Source organism: Pan paniscus, chromosome Y, assembly GCF_029289425.2.
Source record: "Pan paniscus chromosome Y, NHGRI_mPanPan1-v2.0_pri, whole genome shotgun sequence".
NCBI lineage: Eukaryota > Metazoa > Chordata > Mammalia > Primates > Hominidae > Pan > Pan paniscus.
The window spans coordinates 42,228,647-42,246,424 of record NC_073273.2 but is presented as its reverse complement, the minus strand read 5'-3'; positions in this window follow the sequence as shown (position 1 = coordinate 42,246,424).

The window sequence follows — 17,778 nt, the reverse complement described above, 5'->3', positions numbered from 1 at the left end:
GAAGGCGCTCCTCTCTGCCCCAGCCCTCGGGCTACCTGACACATCCAAGCCTTTCACCCTCTATGTAGACGAGAGGCAGGGGATAGCCAAAGGAGTCTTGACTCAAAAACTGGGGCCCTGGAAGAGACCGGTAGCCTACTTATCTAAGAAACTGGACCCTGTGGCGGCTGGATGGCCTCCTTGCCTCCGCATCATGGCAGCCACCGCTATGCTAGTCAAAGACTCTGCTAAGTTAACCCTTGGGCAACCACTGACTGACATTACCCCGCATGCCTTGGAGGCCATAGTGCGGCAGCCCCCGGACCGTTGGATCACCAACGCCCGCCTAACCCACTACCAAGCCCTCCTACTAGACACGGACCGTGTCAGCTTTGGCCCTCCAGTCACTCTGAATCCTGCCACCTTGCTACCTGTACCGGAGGTCCCGCTGAGCTCCCACGACTGCCGGCAAGTGCTAGCGGAGACCCACGGAACTCGAGAAGACCTCCAGGACTACGAACTCCCAGACGCGGACCACACTTGGTACACAGACGGTAGCAGCTTCATGGACGCAGGTACCCGGAGGGCGGGGGCGGTGGTAGTGGATGGACATGCCACAGTATGGGCGCAAGCACTGCCTCCTGGCACGTCTGCTCAAAAGGCTGAACTGATAGCTTTGACAAAGGCCTTAGAGCTATCACAGGGGAAAAAGGCTAACATCTACACAGACAGTCGGTATGCCTTTGCCACAGCCCACACCCATGGGAGCATTTACGAGAGACGAGGTCTCCTGACATCAGAAGGAAAGGAAATCAAGAATAAGGCCGAAATAATCGCCTTATTAAAGGCCCTTTTCCTCCCTAAGAAGGTGGCCATAATCCATTGTCCTGGACATCAAAAAGGGCAAGACCCTGTCGCCCAGGGTAACAGGCAAGCTGACCAGGCGGCCAAGCAGGCCGCTAGAGTAGAGACATTGACTTTAGTTTCAGGAACCAAAGAGGCTGACCAGGTACCCCCTTCCACAAGCTATATCTATACACCAGAGGACCGGGAAGAAGCAGTAGCCTTAGGAGCCACAGAAAACCCAGAGACTAAAAATTGGGAAAAAGACGGGAAGACAGTCCTCCCACAAAAAGAGGCCAAGGCCATGCTGCAGCAGATGCACTCTTGGACACATTTAAGTAGTAAGAAGCTAAAACTGCTCATTGAAAAGACTGACTTCCTAATCCCCAGGGTCGGCGCCCTCCTGTAGCAAGTAACGCTCGCTTGCAAGGCCTGCCAACAAGTAAACGCCGGGGCTACGCGAGTCCCAGCGGGGACAAGGGCACGGGGCAACCGCCCTGGGACCTATTGGGAAGTAGACTTTACTGAAAGAAAGCCTCACCATGCTGGATATAAGTATTTATTAGTGTTTGTAGATACATTTTCAGGATGGGTAGAAGCCTACCCCACCCGTCAAGAAACGGCCCACATAGTGGCCAAGAAGATATTAGAAGAAATTTTCCCCAGATTTGGACTTCCCAAGGTAATCGGGTCAGACAATGGGCCAGCCTTCGTCTCCCAGGTAAGTCAGGGACTTGCCAGGATACTGGGGATTAATTGGAAACTTCATTGTGCATACAGGCCCCAGAGTTCAGGGCAGGTAGAACGGATGAATAGAACTATTAAAGAGACCTTGACAAAATTGACCTTAGAGACTGGCTTAAAAGATTGGAGATGCCTCCTATCCTTAGCTCTCTTAAGGGCCCGAAACACGCCTAATCGCTTTGGGCTCACCCCTTATGAAATCCTCTACGGAGGACCACCTCCCTTGTCAACCTTGCTTGATTCTTTCTCCCCCTCTAACCCTGAGACTGACTTGCAGGCTCGGCTAAAAGGACTACAGGCAGTGCAAGCCCAAATTTGGGCTCCTTTGGCAGAACTTTACCAGCCGGGCCACCCACACACCAGTCACCCATTCCAAGTGGGAGACTCCGTCTATGTCAGACGACACTGCTCCCAAGGACTAGAACCCCGGTGGAAGGGACCATACATCGTTCTTCTCACCACACCCACTGCTGTGAAAGTTGATGGGGTCGCCGCCTGGATCCACGCATCCCACGTGAAAGCTGCTCCGAAGGCGTCAGGATCAGCATCGCCTGAGAAATGGAAACTTCGCCGCTCCGACGACCCCCTCAAGATAAGACTCTCTCGTGCCTAACCTCCCACCTACTGTTAGCCCTTTTGCTTTTGCTTCCCTGTGTTACCAGCAGCAGTAACCCCCACCAGCCCTATCGCTTGACTTGGCAAATAACTAACTTTGAAACCCATGAAGTCCTCAACGAGACTTCACATGTAGCCCCTTTAAATACCTGGTTCCCTGACTTGTACTTTAATCTTGACAAAATAGCCATGATCGATGAAATGGAGGATGGCGAGTGGAGAAAACGAGCAAGGAGAGTCTCCCTAAGTAGAAACGGGTTTTATGCCTGCCCTGGATTCCGGACGGGGCCTATGAAAAAGACCTGTGGTGAAATAATGTCCCTATACTGTGCAAGTTGGTCATGTGTAACTACTAATGATGGAGAATGGAAATGGGAAACCCAACCCTGGTATGTGACCATGTCCTATGTCCAGCCCTGTACTAGGACCAGGTATTCGGCCACTTGTAACTTAATCCGTGTCAAATTTGAGGAGGCCGCAAAAACTGACCCCCGCTGGACAACTGGACTAATTTGGGGCCTAAATTTATACCAAACTCCAGCATCTGGGCTCCCTATCCAAATTAGGCTATTAGTTAACCCGGTCTCAGCCTCAGTCCCGGTAGGGCCAAACCCGGTTCTAACAGGGAGAGCACCTCCTCAGTCAGGGAGTCGGCAAAAAGTCCCAACCACCACTACCACCACTTCCCCGGCCCCTACCCCGTCTCTTTCGTCGTCCAACTCCACTCTGTCATCCAACTCCTCCCTGTCCCCTTCGTCGACCAACTCCTCCCCCTCGGCGCTCCCGGGGACCCCCCACCGGCCTCCCGACCCGGAAGTAACCAATAGGCTCTTCAACCTCATCAAAGGCGCCTACCTCGCCCTGAACCAGACAAAGCCCGAATTCACCACCTCCTGTTGGCTCTGCCTGGCCGCGAGCCCCCCTTACTATGAAGGTATTGCCTCTATTGGTAATCTTACTAACTCCACTAGCCATTCTGGGTGTGCATGGGACCAGCATAAGAAACTTACCCTAGCAGAAGTGTCAGGGTCGGGAACTTGTATAGGCCGGGTGCCCCCTAGTCATCAGCATCTTTGTAATAGAACCCTGGCAGTGCCCAGAACTAGTCACTATCTAATACCCTCTGGGCCAGACTGGTGGGCTTGCAAGACTGGGCTCACCCCTTGTGTGTCCGCAGCTGTCTTCAAGGACGGTGAGGACTATTGTATATTAGTCCAAATTGTGCCCCGAGTTTATTATCAAACTGGAGAGTCTTTTGAGTCCCAGTTTCAGCAAAAATACCTAACTGCTAGAATAAAGAGAGAGCCTGTTTCCCTCACCCTAGCTGTTATGTTAGGATTAGGAGTAGCGGCTGGGGTCGGGACAGGCACCGCAGCATTAGTGCCCGGCAGTTATCAAATGCAACAACTCAGGGCAGCTGTAGATGAAGACCTCAGGGCCATAGAACACTCCATTACCAAACTTGAAGAATCTTTAACCTCCCTGTCTGAAGTAGTACTCCAAAATCGACGGGGACTGGACATAATTTTTCTGAAAGAGGGCGGCCTTTGTGCAGCCCTTAAAGAACAGTGTTGCTTTTATGCTGATCATTCAGGAGTAGTTAAAGACTCTATGGCAAAACTTAGAAACAGACTAGATGATAGACAAAAAGAAAGAGAATCCCAACAAAGCTGGTTTGAATCTTGGTATAACCAATCCCCCTGGTTTAGCACTCTCATTTCCACTATCTTAGGACCCCTAATCTTGCTTCTAGTCATTTTAACTTTTGGACCTTGCATTTTTAACCGCTTGATGGCTTTTATTCAGAGTAAGTTAAACATAGTGCAGGCTATGGTCCTGGCTCAGCGGTACCAGGCCAACAAAACTGACGAAGAGACTCAAGATTGAGCCTCTAAGTCACAAAAAGAGGAGGGAATGAGAGACCCTAGAGAAAAACGCTAGACAGTCTCTTAAGGAAAAACACCAGCTAGTCTCTTAGAGAAAAACACCAGATGGCCACTTGAAAAACACCTGATGGTCAGGAGTCAGGGTGTGTCGATGGCTATCAAGGGCACCAGAAGCCCAGGGCAGGGCAGGGAGCCCCGGTCCCCCTCCCCTGTTCCGGGAACTAAAAACAGAAAAACATTTCCAGGAAATACTGCCCGCCACCTGTAAGCCCCCTGACCAACCAGAGTGAGACAGCTGGCTCAGGCCATAATTAAGAACCAATCAGTTACTCCCAATCCTCGCGCCTTAATATGTGACCCAATCAAATGTGTGTATCCCCCCCTTGTTTGAATTTGTAACCTCCCGCTAATTGCTGTGTAACCCCTCCCTTGTTTTGATGTGTGGTTTTTGCCTATATAAACTGTGTGAAAACAGCCGTTCGGGGTCTCTTGGCCTCTTGTGCTGGAGACCCTAGCGCGCTAGTAATAAAGTGTGCTCTTTGCTGTGATCTCCGTGTCGGGTGGTCTCTGGCGGTGGCCCCATCCCGAAGTAGAATCTTGAGCAAGATTCTAACATGCCCTAACTGATTGACCGACCTCATGACATTCCACCAACTTATGACATTCCACCATTATGACTTGTTTCTGCCTTGCCCAAACTGATCAATTGATCCTGTGACATTCTTCTCCTGGACAATGAGTCTCATCATCTCTCCACCAGGAACCATGTGACCCCCTCCCCTACTGAAAACAGACAACCACCTTTAACTCTAACTTTCCACTGCCTACCCAAGCCCTATAAAGCTTCTCCTCTCCTATCTCCCTTCTCTGACTTTCTTTTCAGACTCAGCCCACTTGCACCCAACTGAATAAACAGACTTGTTGCTCACACGAAGCCTGTTCATGTGGTCTTCTATATGGACACATGGACATATGCCCAAGTTGGTCAGAGTACAGTTTGGTTTTACACACTGTAAGGAGATGGGAGACATCAATCAACATATATGTAAGATAAACATTGGTTCAGCCTAGAAGGGTTCAAGTTGGGAGGGGTCTTCTAGGTTGGAAGTAGATAGGTGATAAATGGTTGCATTCTTTTGAGTTTCCGATTAGCCTCTTTAAAGGAGAAAATCAGATATGCATTTATCTCAGTAAACAGAGGGAAGACTTTGAATAGAAGGGGAGGCAGATTTGCCCTAAGCAGTTCCCAGCTTGACTTTTCCATTTAGATTAGTGATTTTGGAGCCCCCAGATATTTTCCTTCCACAGTTATTATTTCACATGTTCTAAAGAATGTGTATTTTACACCGTGGATGTAAGGTTTTATAGATTACAAGACTAGTTTACTAATCATGTATTCCAATTTTAAATATTTATAACCTTCTACTGATTTTTTGTCTAGTTATTTTATCAGTTCCCTAGAGAAGTTTGTCAAATCCCCTATTATGTTATGGGTTTCTCTAGTTTCATTTTTTGAGTTTCTGCAGCTAAATTTCCAAATGGCACTTATTAATTCAGAATTTGAGTAACTTTTGCTGTTAAGTAACAGCATTGCTGCTGATTTTGATTCTTTGAAAGGACAGCAGTTGGACTTAAAATCAAAGGAAGAAGTTTGGTAGGGGAAATAAGCAAAGAAAAAATGGTGCTTTGAGGAAATGGCTTCCTCTTTTACACGTGCTAGAATTTGAAAGGTTTCTATGGGAGAGGGAAGAAGACAGTTGTCCCCTAGCAAGTCTGCCATCTGTCACCCTTGGAATGTGTCCAGATGATTTCAGACTCTGGGAAAGCAGCTGAATATTATTATCTGCCTGGTACAACTGATGCACTGATAAATTATGAAATGAGCATAAATAGCTGGTGCCAAATGTGATATAGTCTAAACATCCATTATAACTTAGCTGCAATTATTTTCACAATGAGACTGTACTGCCTGTGCTTTTTCCAATTCTGTAAACTTTCCAGGAATTTTCTCTTATGTCCCTGAAAATGTTTGAGCATTTCACTAGGAGTTCCTTGAATTCCCATCCCATCACTAGCTTCTGTGGATGCAAACTCTCATCCACAATTTGTTTCCACTATATTTCCATGCAATCAGTCTCTCCTATGTTTTATACTTCTTATTCCTCAAGCTCAGAGACAATTTAAACAGAATACTCCTCTTTCTCTGAATTGTCATTCTGATCACAACTGGTTTATTGACATGGCTGCAAAGTAGGTATACAGTTCTTGAAACCCTGTCTTCTTTATCTTCACTTTTTCACTGCCACCTTGTTAAGCACTGTCATTCATAAAGCTTTGTTCAGATAATTACGTTTTTAATGTAATAACTTGCAATATTGACTGGAGAAGCTAGCTAGGTTTCCTGGGTTGAGTAGGGGCTCAGAAAGCTGTGAAACTCACTGATTTCCTGCATTAGGAATTATTTCCATCCTGGATGGATAGTATTGAAGATACATGCTTAAACTATTCCTAACACCAGGATTTGTGCATGTGTTTTCTTCCCCAAGAAAGCTATAAACAGGAACAATTTTGCTCTAAGTTTTCCTGTGTCCTCTCTCCCTCTCTGCCTTCCCCCTCTCCCAAAACTAAAGTAAAAGGAATGTTAGCTGTCCACTTTTCTGTGACCAGCAGACCTTATCTATGCTCTCAATTCCAATTCCTTGTAAACATACTTGTAAAATCCTGTAAAATCCTGTCTCCTTTGCCATGCTGTGGCAAGGTCATAAAGTAGATAAAACCTAAGTTGCATATATTTTCCACCTTATGGAGTTTAAAAGGCATTCATATACTCTAATTCTGGCTACACATTTGGGACCCCTTCCATGCTGTGGAAGCTTTGTACTTTCACTCTGCTCAACAAAACGTACAGCTTTTTCTCTCCATCGGGCCATGTCACTATCACTTGCCCAGGTTCAGCCACCACACCAATTCTTTGGCATGGCTAGGCAACAACCTTAGCTGTGACATTTCGGTGAGCCAGCCAGGAGGCTCCAGGAAAAGCACCTAGATCTTCAGGTGGTGGGTATGATTGGACCTACTTCTCTTGCTATTCTGTTGTATCCTTCATTAGAATTAGGAGGATAAAAACCAGTTGGCCACTTAGAGGCAATTAGCATGGCCACTGGACTAAAGACACGGATGTCAGGCTGTCTGGAAAAGGGCTCTCTAACAACCCACGACTCTTTGGGGTTGGGAGAATTTGTTCCCAGTTTTGCTTTCCATGGTGGTCCCAAAGTACAACTGGGAGTGCTCAGTGAACATCTTAGTCTCCAGATACCCTGGTTGAGACCATGGTCCCACCAGAGTCTACCCCTGCAGAGGTTACTGAGCATGAGACATCTTCTGACTCCTGCCTCCTGGGTCCTTATGTCCAATGGCTAAACTTCTTTCCTCATCTCACAAGTAGATTATTCCTGCTAGGCAGGATCAAGATTCCCTATTTAGAAGTCTTAAATTCTTGGGGTGGTGCCCAGAAGACCTCTGTTCATGTTGCCCTCTGGGATTTAGGCAGGTGTCACCATTTGATGGCCACTTTGAAAGGCCAGTCCCCCATCATAGTGTATGGTCACCCACATCAGGACAATTTAAAGACAGGTCTGTAATTTTCATGTGGATAGTAGAAGCCTTAGGGCACTTCCACCATTGCTCCCCAGATAGACTTTCACCTACCTGGGGCCACTCAAGGACAATCTGTGGTGCATAGGCAAAGTCTTAGAGTTGTTGAATGGTTGTTTCAACCATTCAATAATTGGTAATGGAAGGGTGAATATACTGTCAGTTTGGACACGTGATACTAGTACCACCTTGAAAGGGGGGCTTACTACTTTGATGGCAAGTGGGGACAGAAGGCTAGAGTACAGCAGCTGTTCTCTCGGCCCTGGCCTAGAGGACATCCACCACGCCCTTAAAGCTTCTTAAGCCTCCTGTGGCTAATTCAGAGATTTCTCCTTGAAGGACAGTTTTGATGACCAGGCCCACATAAATTGGGCTTTAGCATGCAAGCATCAGTGGTGCCCCGACCCAGGCCTTGTCACCCTGGAAAAGGTAGGATGTGTTGGAGGAAGGACCACAATAAATCCAACAGTCCTTGTGCCCCATTTAGTGGTCAATGGGTGCATGGCAGGGGCAAAGGAAGTTTCCATCCTGCTGGTAAGCATGGTTAAATCCGGTAGACGGAGGGCTCAGGAAATGCAGCCATGAGCTTTGAGCACAATAGGACCTGACCCTTGGGGGACACCCTAAGAGAAGAAGAGTCCCAGTACTAACCAGGGGTGTGGGCATCTCTGTGTGTAAAATTCCAGATGGGCTCCATACCTTCAAAACTGGACACCCCCTTAAGATGTATCCTGAATAACTGGGACAAATTCAACCCTGAAACCTTACAAAAGAAGCAGCTAATTTTCTTCTATACCACTGCCTGGCCACGGAATTTCTTACAAAATGGAAAAACTTGGCCCCCTGAGGGAAGTATTAATTATAATACCCTTCTACAGCTAGATCTTTTCTGTGAACAGGAAGATAAATAGAGTATAGTCCCTTATGTACAGGCTTTCTTTGCCCTTCATGACAATACTGCCCTGTGCCAAGCCTACAAGCTTTGCCAAAATGACAAAGGCCCACAGTTACCTCCATACTCACAGCCTCTTCCCTCAGCCCCACTCTCTTCCCCCACTGACTCTCCTCCATCCTGCCCCACTGAAGTGGTAAAGAGAATGTAAACTCCCCAAGCCAGGCACCCAAACTATGTCCCTTACAAGCAGTAGGAGAGGAATTTGGGCCCTTCCTTGTACGTGTCTCTTCACACTCTCAGACTTAAAACAAATAAAGTCAAACTTAGGGAAATTCTCAGATGATCGTGATAACTATATAGATGTCTTGCAAGGATTAAGGCAGTCCTTTGATCTAACATGGAGAGATATAATTTTACTTCTTGATTAGACATTATGTCCTACTGAAAAGCAAGAAGCTTTAACAACAACCTGGCAATTTGGGATCTGTGGTACCTTAGCCAGGTAAATGATCAAATGGCCCAGAAGGTGAGGGAAAAATTCCCCACAGGGCAAAAGGCAGTCCCTACTGTAAACCCTCACTGAGATACTGACTCAGATCCTGGAGACTGGAGCCACAGGCATTTGCTAATTTGCATTTTGGAAGAGTTGAGGAAAACTAGGAAAAAGCCTATGAACTACTCAATGCTATCCACAGTTGTGCAAGGAAAAGAGGAAAACCCCTCAACTTTTCTACAAAGGTTAAAGGAGACCCTAAGAAAGCACACCTCCTTAGCTCTGGATTCCATGGAAAGCCAACTTATCATAAAGGATAAATTTATCACCCAGTCAGTGACTGACATTAGGAAAAAACTCCAAAAGTCTGCCTTAGGCCCAGAACAAAATTTGGAGGCATTATTGAACTTGGCAACCTCAGTGTTCTATAATAGGGACCAAGAGGAACATGCCAAAAGGGAAAAGAGATATAAGAGAAAGTCTCCAGCCTTAGTCATGGCCCTCAGACAGGCAGACCTTGGCAGCTCAGAGGGAACCAAAAGAGGAGTAGGCCAGTTGCTGCCCCCTTACCCATGTCCAAGATGCCAAGGTAATCGCTGGAAGTCACACTGCCCCAGAGGATGAAGGCCCTCTGGGCCAGAAGCACCCACTCAGGTGATTCAGCAACAGGATTGAGGGTGCCAGGGCAAGCGACAGCTCAGGCCATCACCCTCAAAGAGCCCCAGGTAACTTTGAACATTGAGGGCCAGGAAGTGGACTCCCTCCTAGACACTGGCCCTGCCTTCTCAATTTTAATCACCTGCCCCAGACGACTGTCTGCAAAGTCTGTTACTATCCGAGGAATCTTAGGATAGCTTGTAACCAGGCATTTCTCTCACCTCCTCAGCTATAATTGGGACACTTTGCTCTTTTCACATGCCTTTCTTGTTATGCCTGAAAGTCCCACACCTTTATTAGGGAGGGACATATTAGCCAAAGCTGGGGCTATTATCTACATGAATATGGGAAACAAATTACCCCTTTGTTGTCCCCTACTTGAAGAATGAGTCAACTCTGAAGTCTGGTCCTTGGATGGACAATTCAGAAGGGCAAAGAATGCCCATCCAGTTAAAATCAGGCTAAAAGACCCCACCTCTTTTCCTTATCAAAGTCAATATCCCTTAAGGCCTGAAGCTCACAAAGGATTACAAGATATTTTTAGACAGTTAAAAGCTCAAGGCTTAGTAAGAAAATGTAGCAGTCATTGCAACACCCCAATCCTAGGAATACAAAAACCAAATGGTCAGTGGAGACTAGTGCAAGACCTCAGAATCATCAATGAAGAAGTAATTACTTTATATCCAGCTGTACCCAACCCCTATACACTGCTCTCTCAGATACCAGAAAAAGCAGAATGGTTCACTGTTCTGGACCTCAAAGATGCCTTCTTCTGCACTCTGACTCCCAGTTCCTCTTTGCCTTTGAGGATTATACAGAGCACACGTCCCAGCTTATGTGGACAGTCTTATCCCAAGGGTTTAGAGATAGCCCTCATCTGTTTGGGCAGGCACTGGCCCGGGACCTAGGCCTATTCTCAAGTCCAGGCACTCTGTTCCTTTCAATACGTGGATGACATACTTCTGGCTATGAGTTTGGAAGCCACATGTTAGCAGGTTACTCTAGACCTCTTAAACTTTCTAGCTAATCAAGGGCACAAAACATCTAGGACAAAGGCCCAGCTCTGTCTACAACAAGTTAAGTATCTAGGCCTAATCCTGGCCAAATGAACTAGAGTCCTCAGCAAAGAGTGTATTTATCTTATACTGGCCTATCCTCACCCTAAGACTTTGAAAAAGTTGAGGGGGGTTCCTTGGAATCACTGACTTTTGCCAACTGTGAATTCCTGGATAGAGTGAAATGGCCAGGCCACTCTATACCCTGATAAAGGAGAATCAGAAGGCAAATACCCACCTAGTAGAATGGGAACTGGAGGTGGAAACAGCCTTCAAAACTTTAAAGCAGACCCTGGTACAAGCTCCAGCCCTGAGCATCCCCCAGGACAAAATTTATCTTTATATGTCACTGAAAGAGTAGGAATAGCTCTTGGAGTTCTTACTCAGACTCCTGGTACAGCCCCACAACCAGTGGCATACCTAAGTAAAGAAATTGATGTAGTAGTCAAAGGCTGGCCTCACTGTTTATGGGTGGTTGCAGCAGTAGCCATCTTAGTGTCAGAGGCTGTTAAAATAATACAAGGAAAAGATCTCACTTTCTGGACCACTCATGATGTAAATGGTATATTAAATGCTAAACGAAGTCTGTGGCTGTCGGATAATGGACTACTTAAATACCAGGCACTACTACTTGAGTACCAGTATTTCAAATATGCATGTGTGTGGCCCTCAATCCTGCCACTTTTCTCCCAGAGGGTGAGGAGCCAATTGAGTATGACTGCCAACAAATTTTAGCTCATACTTTTGCCACCCGAAAAGATCTCTTAGAAGTCCCCTTAACTGACCCTGACCTTAATCTGTACTCTGATGGAAGTTCATTTGTAGAAAATTGGGTACAAAAGGCAGGCTATGCCACAGTTAGTGATACAGCAGTACTTGAAAATAAACTTCTTCCTCTAGGGACCAGTGCTCAGTTAGCAGAATTCATTGTGCTAATCTGAGCCTTAGAACTGGGAGAAGAAGAAAGCATAAATGTATACACAGATAGCAAGTATGCTTTTCTAGTCTTACATGCACATGCTGCAATATGGAAAGAAAGAGAGTTCTTAACCTCCAGAGGAACACCTATTAAATACCACAGATAAATCATGGAATTAATGCACACAGTGCAAAAACCTAAAGAGGTGGCAGTTTTACACTGCTGGGGCCATCAGAAAGGTGAAGGAGAAGAAGCAGAAGGAAAGTGCCAAACAGAGTCTGAGGCCAAAATTGCTGCCAGGCAGGAGTTTCCTTCAGAAATGCCCAAGGAAGGACACCTGGTATGGAGAAACCTCCCTCCAGGAGGTTAAGCCCCAGTACTCTCCAACTGAAATAGAATGGGGACTTTCACAAGGACATAGTTTTCTCCCATCGGGGTGGCTAATAACATAGGAAGGAAAGGTGCTCATACCTGAAGCCAGCCACTGGAAAATGCTTAAAACCTTCCACCAAACTTTTCATACTGTTATTGAAAGTACCCATAACATGACCACGTCTCTATTTACAGGGCCAAACCTCCTCAAAACCATCAGGCAAGTAGTCAAAGCCTGTGAAATGTGCCAAAAGAACAACCCCTTGGCCCACTGTAAGGCCTCTCCAGGAGGACAAAGAACAGGACATTATCCCAGAGAGGACTGGCAGTTAGATTTTACCCATATGCCAAACCCAAGAGAATTTCAATACTTATTGGTCTGGGTTGATACCTTTACAAATTGAGTAGGAGCCTTCCCTTGTAGAATAGAGAAGGTCCAAGAAGTGGTTAAAGTCTTAGTTCATGAAATAATTCCTAGATTTGGACTTCCCATAGCTTACAGAGTGACAACTGTCCAGCTTTTAAAGCTACAACAACTTAAGGAATTTCCAAGGCACTAGGAATACAATATCAACTTCACTGTGCCTGGAGGGCACAATCCTCAAGGAAAGTTGAAAAGGCAAATGAAACTCTCAAGAGGCATTTGAGAAAACTAGAGCAAGAAACTCATCTTGCTCGGCCCACTCTGTTGCCCATGGCCTTATTAAGAATCTGAAACTCCCCTCACAGAATGGGGCTCAGTCCATATGAAATGTTGTATGGATGGCTTTTCTCACAGATGACCTCCTGCTCAATCAGGAAAAGGCCAATTTACTAAAAGATATAACTTCTCTGGCAAAATATCAACAAAATCTTAAAACTTTACCTGAAAAGTGTGACAGGGAAAAAGGAATACAGTTGTTTCAACCAGGAGATCTAGTATTGGTCAAGTCTCTCCCCTCTAGCTCTCCTTCTATGGATCCCTTATGGGAGGAACCATACTTGGTAATCCTCTCTACCCCCACTGCAGTTAAAGTGATCGGAATGGAATCCTGGATTCACCACACCCAAATTAAACCTTGGACACCTCCTGAGAAACTTACAGGATCATCAACTCATGAGTCACAAGTCAGCCAGACCAGCTTCGATACACCTGGCCGCCACAAGAGGACCTGCATCTCCTATTTTGGAAAGGAACACCTCAGACCAGAAAAAACCCTGCAGTTAATCCTAAAGAGGGACTTCTCCTTACCTAAAGGAGGATCAGTGGGGGGGGAAAAAAAAAAAAAAACCCAACATGATCTTTAACTTCTCTCCTTGCTCTCTTTAATGGAAGACTTCTACTGTTTTGTTACACTATTAAGCAGTATACTAACTATACTCTTTGCAGTAGGATTATATACTGTAGCTCCGGGTGGGACAAAAATCTTAATCACATCAACGTTTCTTCTATCTTCCTTCCTTGTAACAGCAATTCACTCCTTTTTCCCTCCTCTTTCCTGTGACCATTTCACTTACAACACTTCATGATTCCTCTCGTGTCCCTTTCTCCAACAACAACACACACCCGTGTCAGTGTGCCTCCCCTGGAGGAGACAACTGGCATTCTATCAGAAACTCTTGCAGATTGGGTAGCCCCTTCCAAACAGCCACATCTTTTGCCACTCATACTTACATGAGAAAAGAATGTTATAAAACTGTTCCTTGGAGCCTGTTTAACACCACCCTTACAAGAATACAAGAGACCTCTCCTGATAATCCAACCAACTATTGGATGTGTCTCCCCTTGTGTTTCCAGCCATATGTCCCAGTCCCTGTCCCCAGACAGTGGAACTTATCCATCCCAGTCCTAAACACCACCAAATTAATCGGTCCCATAGTCACCAATTTACCAGCCACAGAGGCCTCAAATCTCACATGCATGAACTTCAGCATGACTCTCAATAAAAACACCTCCCAATGTCATTCCTGGATGTCAGTAATGTCAGGTTTCACCTGTCTAACTTCAGGCATCTTTTTCATCTATAATAACACAGCCTGTTGATGCCTAAATAGCACTCCAAAAGAATTATGCTTTCTCTTCTTTATAGCAACTCCCATGTCCATATGCACTGAACAAGAGTTACAAAGTCTCCTTATAACACAATCTTGCCACATATGAGCCCTTATTGTCTCTTTTATTGTAGGAGCCAGAATAATAGGTGGGCTCCTATTGGAATTGGAGGCATAACCTCCTCCACTCAATTCTATTATAAATTATCACGAAAATTAAATGATGACATGGAACAAATTTCCAACTCCCTAGTGACCCTACAAAGCCAGCTTACTTCTCTAGCTGCAGTGGTCCTCCAAAACCAAAGATCCCTGGACCTATTAACAGCTAAAAGAAGAGGAACCTTCATCTTCTTGGGAGAAGAATGTTGCTATTTCATTAACCAGTCAGCAATCATTACTGAAAAGTTTAAATAAATAAGAGAACGGAAAAAAGTAGGAAAAAGGAGTTTGATCACTCTGAACCCTGAAATATGTTTAACCTATGGATACCTTGGCTACTCCCCTTTCTAGGTCCTGTGACACCCATACTATTTTTACTCACCTTTAGGCCTTGCATTTTTAACCTCTGTGTCAAATTTGTTTCCTCCAGGATCGAGGCCATCATGCTACAAATGGCCTTACAAATGGAACCTCAAATGAGCTCAAATCACAGCTTCTACCGAGGACACCTGGATTGACACATTGGATCCTTGACTGGCCTAGAAAGTTCCCCTCTGAAGAACACCACAACTACAGGGTCCCTTCTTTGCCCCTAACAAGCAGGAAGTAGCCAGAACGACCGCCACCCAGTTCTCAAGAGCAGTTGGAGGGTCCTGTTTACAGGGGGGACTGAAAGGAGGGGCCAGCTGGGCTTCCTGGATTCAGTAGGGACCCAGAAAGCTGTGAAACTCACTGATTTCCTGCATCAGGAATTACCTCAATCCTGGATGAATGATACCGAAGATATAGGCTTAAACTATTCCTAACACCAGGATTTGTGCATGTGTTTTCTCCCCCAAGAAAGCTATGAACAGGAACAATTTTGCTGTAAGTTTTCCTGTGTCTTCTCTCCCTCTCCGCCTTCCCCTCCCACAAAACTAAAGTAAAAGGAATGTTAGCTGTCCATTTTTCTGGGATCAGCAGACCTTATCTATGCTCCCAATTCCAATTCCTTGTAAACATGCTTTGTAAAGTTCTGTGATATTCTGTCTCCTTTGCCATACTGCGGCAAGGTCCTAAAGTAGATAAATCCTAAGTTACAATTCCAGTTTTCCTCAAGATCTAAAACATGCCGCAAATTGTTAACTGTCTTTGTTTCTTGCTTTGGTAACATTTTCCCACCACAGGTATTTCCCACCTTAAAGAAATTAGAAGGCATTTCTATAATCTAACTCTGGCTACCTGTTCAGGATCCCTTCCACGCTGTGGAATCTTTGTACTTTCACTCTGCTCAATAAAGCCTACAGCTTTTTCTATCGGTCTGTGTCTCTATCACCGGCTGCAGTCAGCTGCCACACTAATTATTTGGTGTGGCTAGGCAAGAAACATAGAAGTTACAATATTACCACTATATTTATTATTGTGTGTCCATGCATCTTTAATGTTAAACTCTTGAGGGAAGATACTAGTGTAGCTTCTAGTCATGAATCCTAGCACAGCACAATGGCCAGTGACCTAGTGTTTTTACCGGAAACACTTTGGAGAACCTCATATATATATGAGTATATATACATGGCTGTACCATCTAAGATTGTGTAAGTACACTCTAGGATGTTCACACAAAGACTAAATAATATGTAATATGTAAATATAATAGATACTAGAATATGTATAATGGGCATATTATGTATAAAAACATATACATGTAATACATATAATATATAAATTTCTAATATAGAAATATATGTATATATTTATTTCTAATATAAACTTGTACTATAATAGAAATATACCTTAAACATGTAATATATGTATATTTATATATATAAATTTTACATATAGTAAATATAAAATATGCAAACATACAGTACACAAATATTTACATATATGTAATATATAACTTACATGAAAATAAAATACAACTTACATATAAATAAAATATGTAATACTTATATTACACATCATATTTGTACAATTATATTTATATATTTACTTTTAAAACATAAAAATATATGTATATTTCTATAATATAAAAGCATTATATTTAATAAATATAAACATACAATACAGTTCATATGTATTATATAATATCATACACAATATTATCTATATGTGGATATATATTACATTCTCTCACAAGGAGTATAAAGAACACTATATCATATATATATATACACACACACATATACGCATATATACACACATATACATATACACACACACACACACCTGCATATATAGACCTATTCTGAATTTACCACTACCTCATTAGTTATGGGAAAAAGGGGAGCTTATGGTTACACTCTGGCAAATAGGTTACAAACCTTGTGTTTCTGCTATAACTCTCTAGAAAGACAAGCAAGATACAGAGATACAGAGATCTCAGGGGTTGTTGCTACTGTTTATAGGGTGTCACACACAGCCACTTGGATAATGTAAAACTTGATGTGACTCCCACCTATTAAAGGCCATGATTTTATTAATGTACTCTAAGCTAGGACTAATGATGGCCCATGATAGAAGACGAATCATATACGCAGAGAAGCATGTTGGATCCCATGTGCAAAGGGATGCTGACTCCTGTGAGAGAGACCCAGAGAAAAGCTGCCTTGGTTTCTGCACATTGCCAGATCCCATTTCAGTTACATTTGTTTTTTCTATATGCCTATGCCTATGTGTATGTATAAACAGTCATGTGTTACTTAATGACAATACTTCTGAGAAATGTGTCCTTGTTTGATTTAGTTCTCGTGCGAACATCCTAGAGTGTACTTATGCAGTCTTAGATGGTACAGCCTACTACACACTTAGGCTATATGGTAGAGCCTATTGCTCCTAGGCCACAAACCTGTACACACAATACCATGCTAAACACCACAGACAACTGCAACACAGTGGCAAGTACTTGTTCATCTAAACACTGAAAACGTACAGTAAGAATGCAGCATCAAAAATATGAAATGGTAGCTCTGTATAGGGCAGTTACCGTGAATGGAGTTTGCAAGACTGGAGGTTGCTCTGGGTGAGTCTGTGAGTGGGTGATGAGGGGATATGAAGACCTGCAACATTATTGCACACTTTTATTTAACTGGCAACATGCCTTTACACTAGCATGGACACAATCACATGAGTAATGCTTTTGTGCTACAACCTTAGGAAGCCTAGGACAGCGCATTATAATAGGAATATCTGAGGTCCATTATAATCTCATGGAATTCTTATCATATATGTAGTCTGTCATTGACTAAAATGTCATTATGTAGCATATGACTGTACATACAAGTGTGTATGTGAATATGCCTATACATCCATGTATATGTGTTTTAGAAGTTTCCCATGCCTGCCATTGAAATAACTACAAACTGGGTGGCTTAAAACAATAAGAATTTCTGGCCAGGCGCATTGGTTTATGCCTGTAATTCTAGCACTTTGGGAGGCCGAGGTGGGCAGACCACCTAAGGTCAGGACTTGATGAGTAGTGTGGCCAACATGGT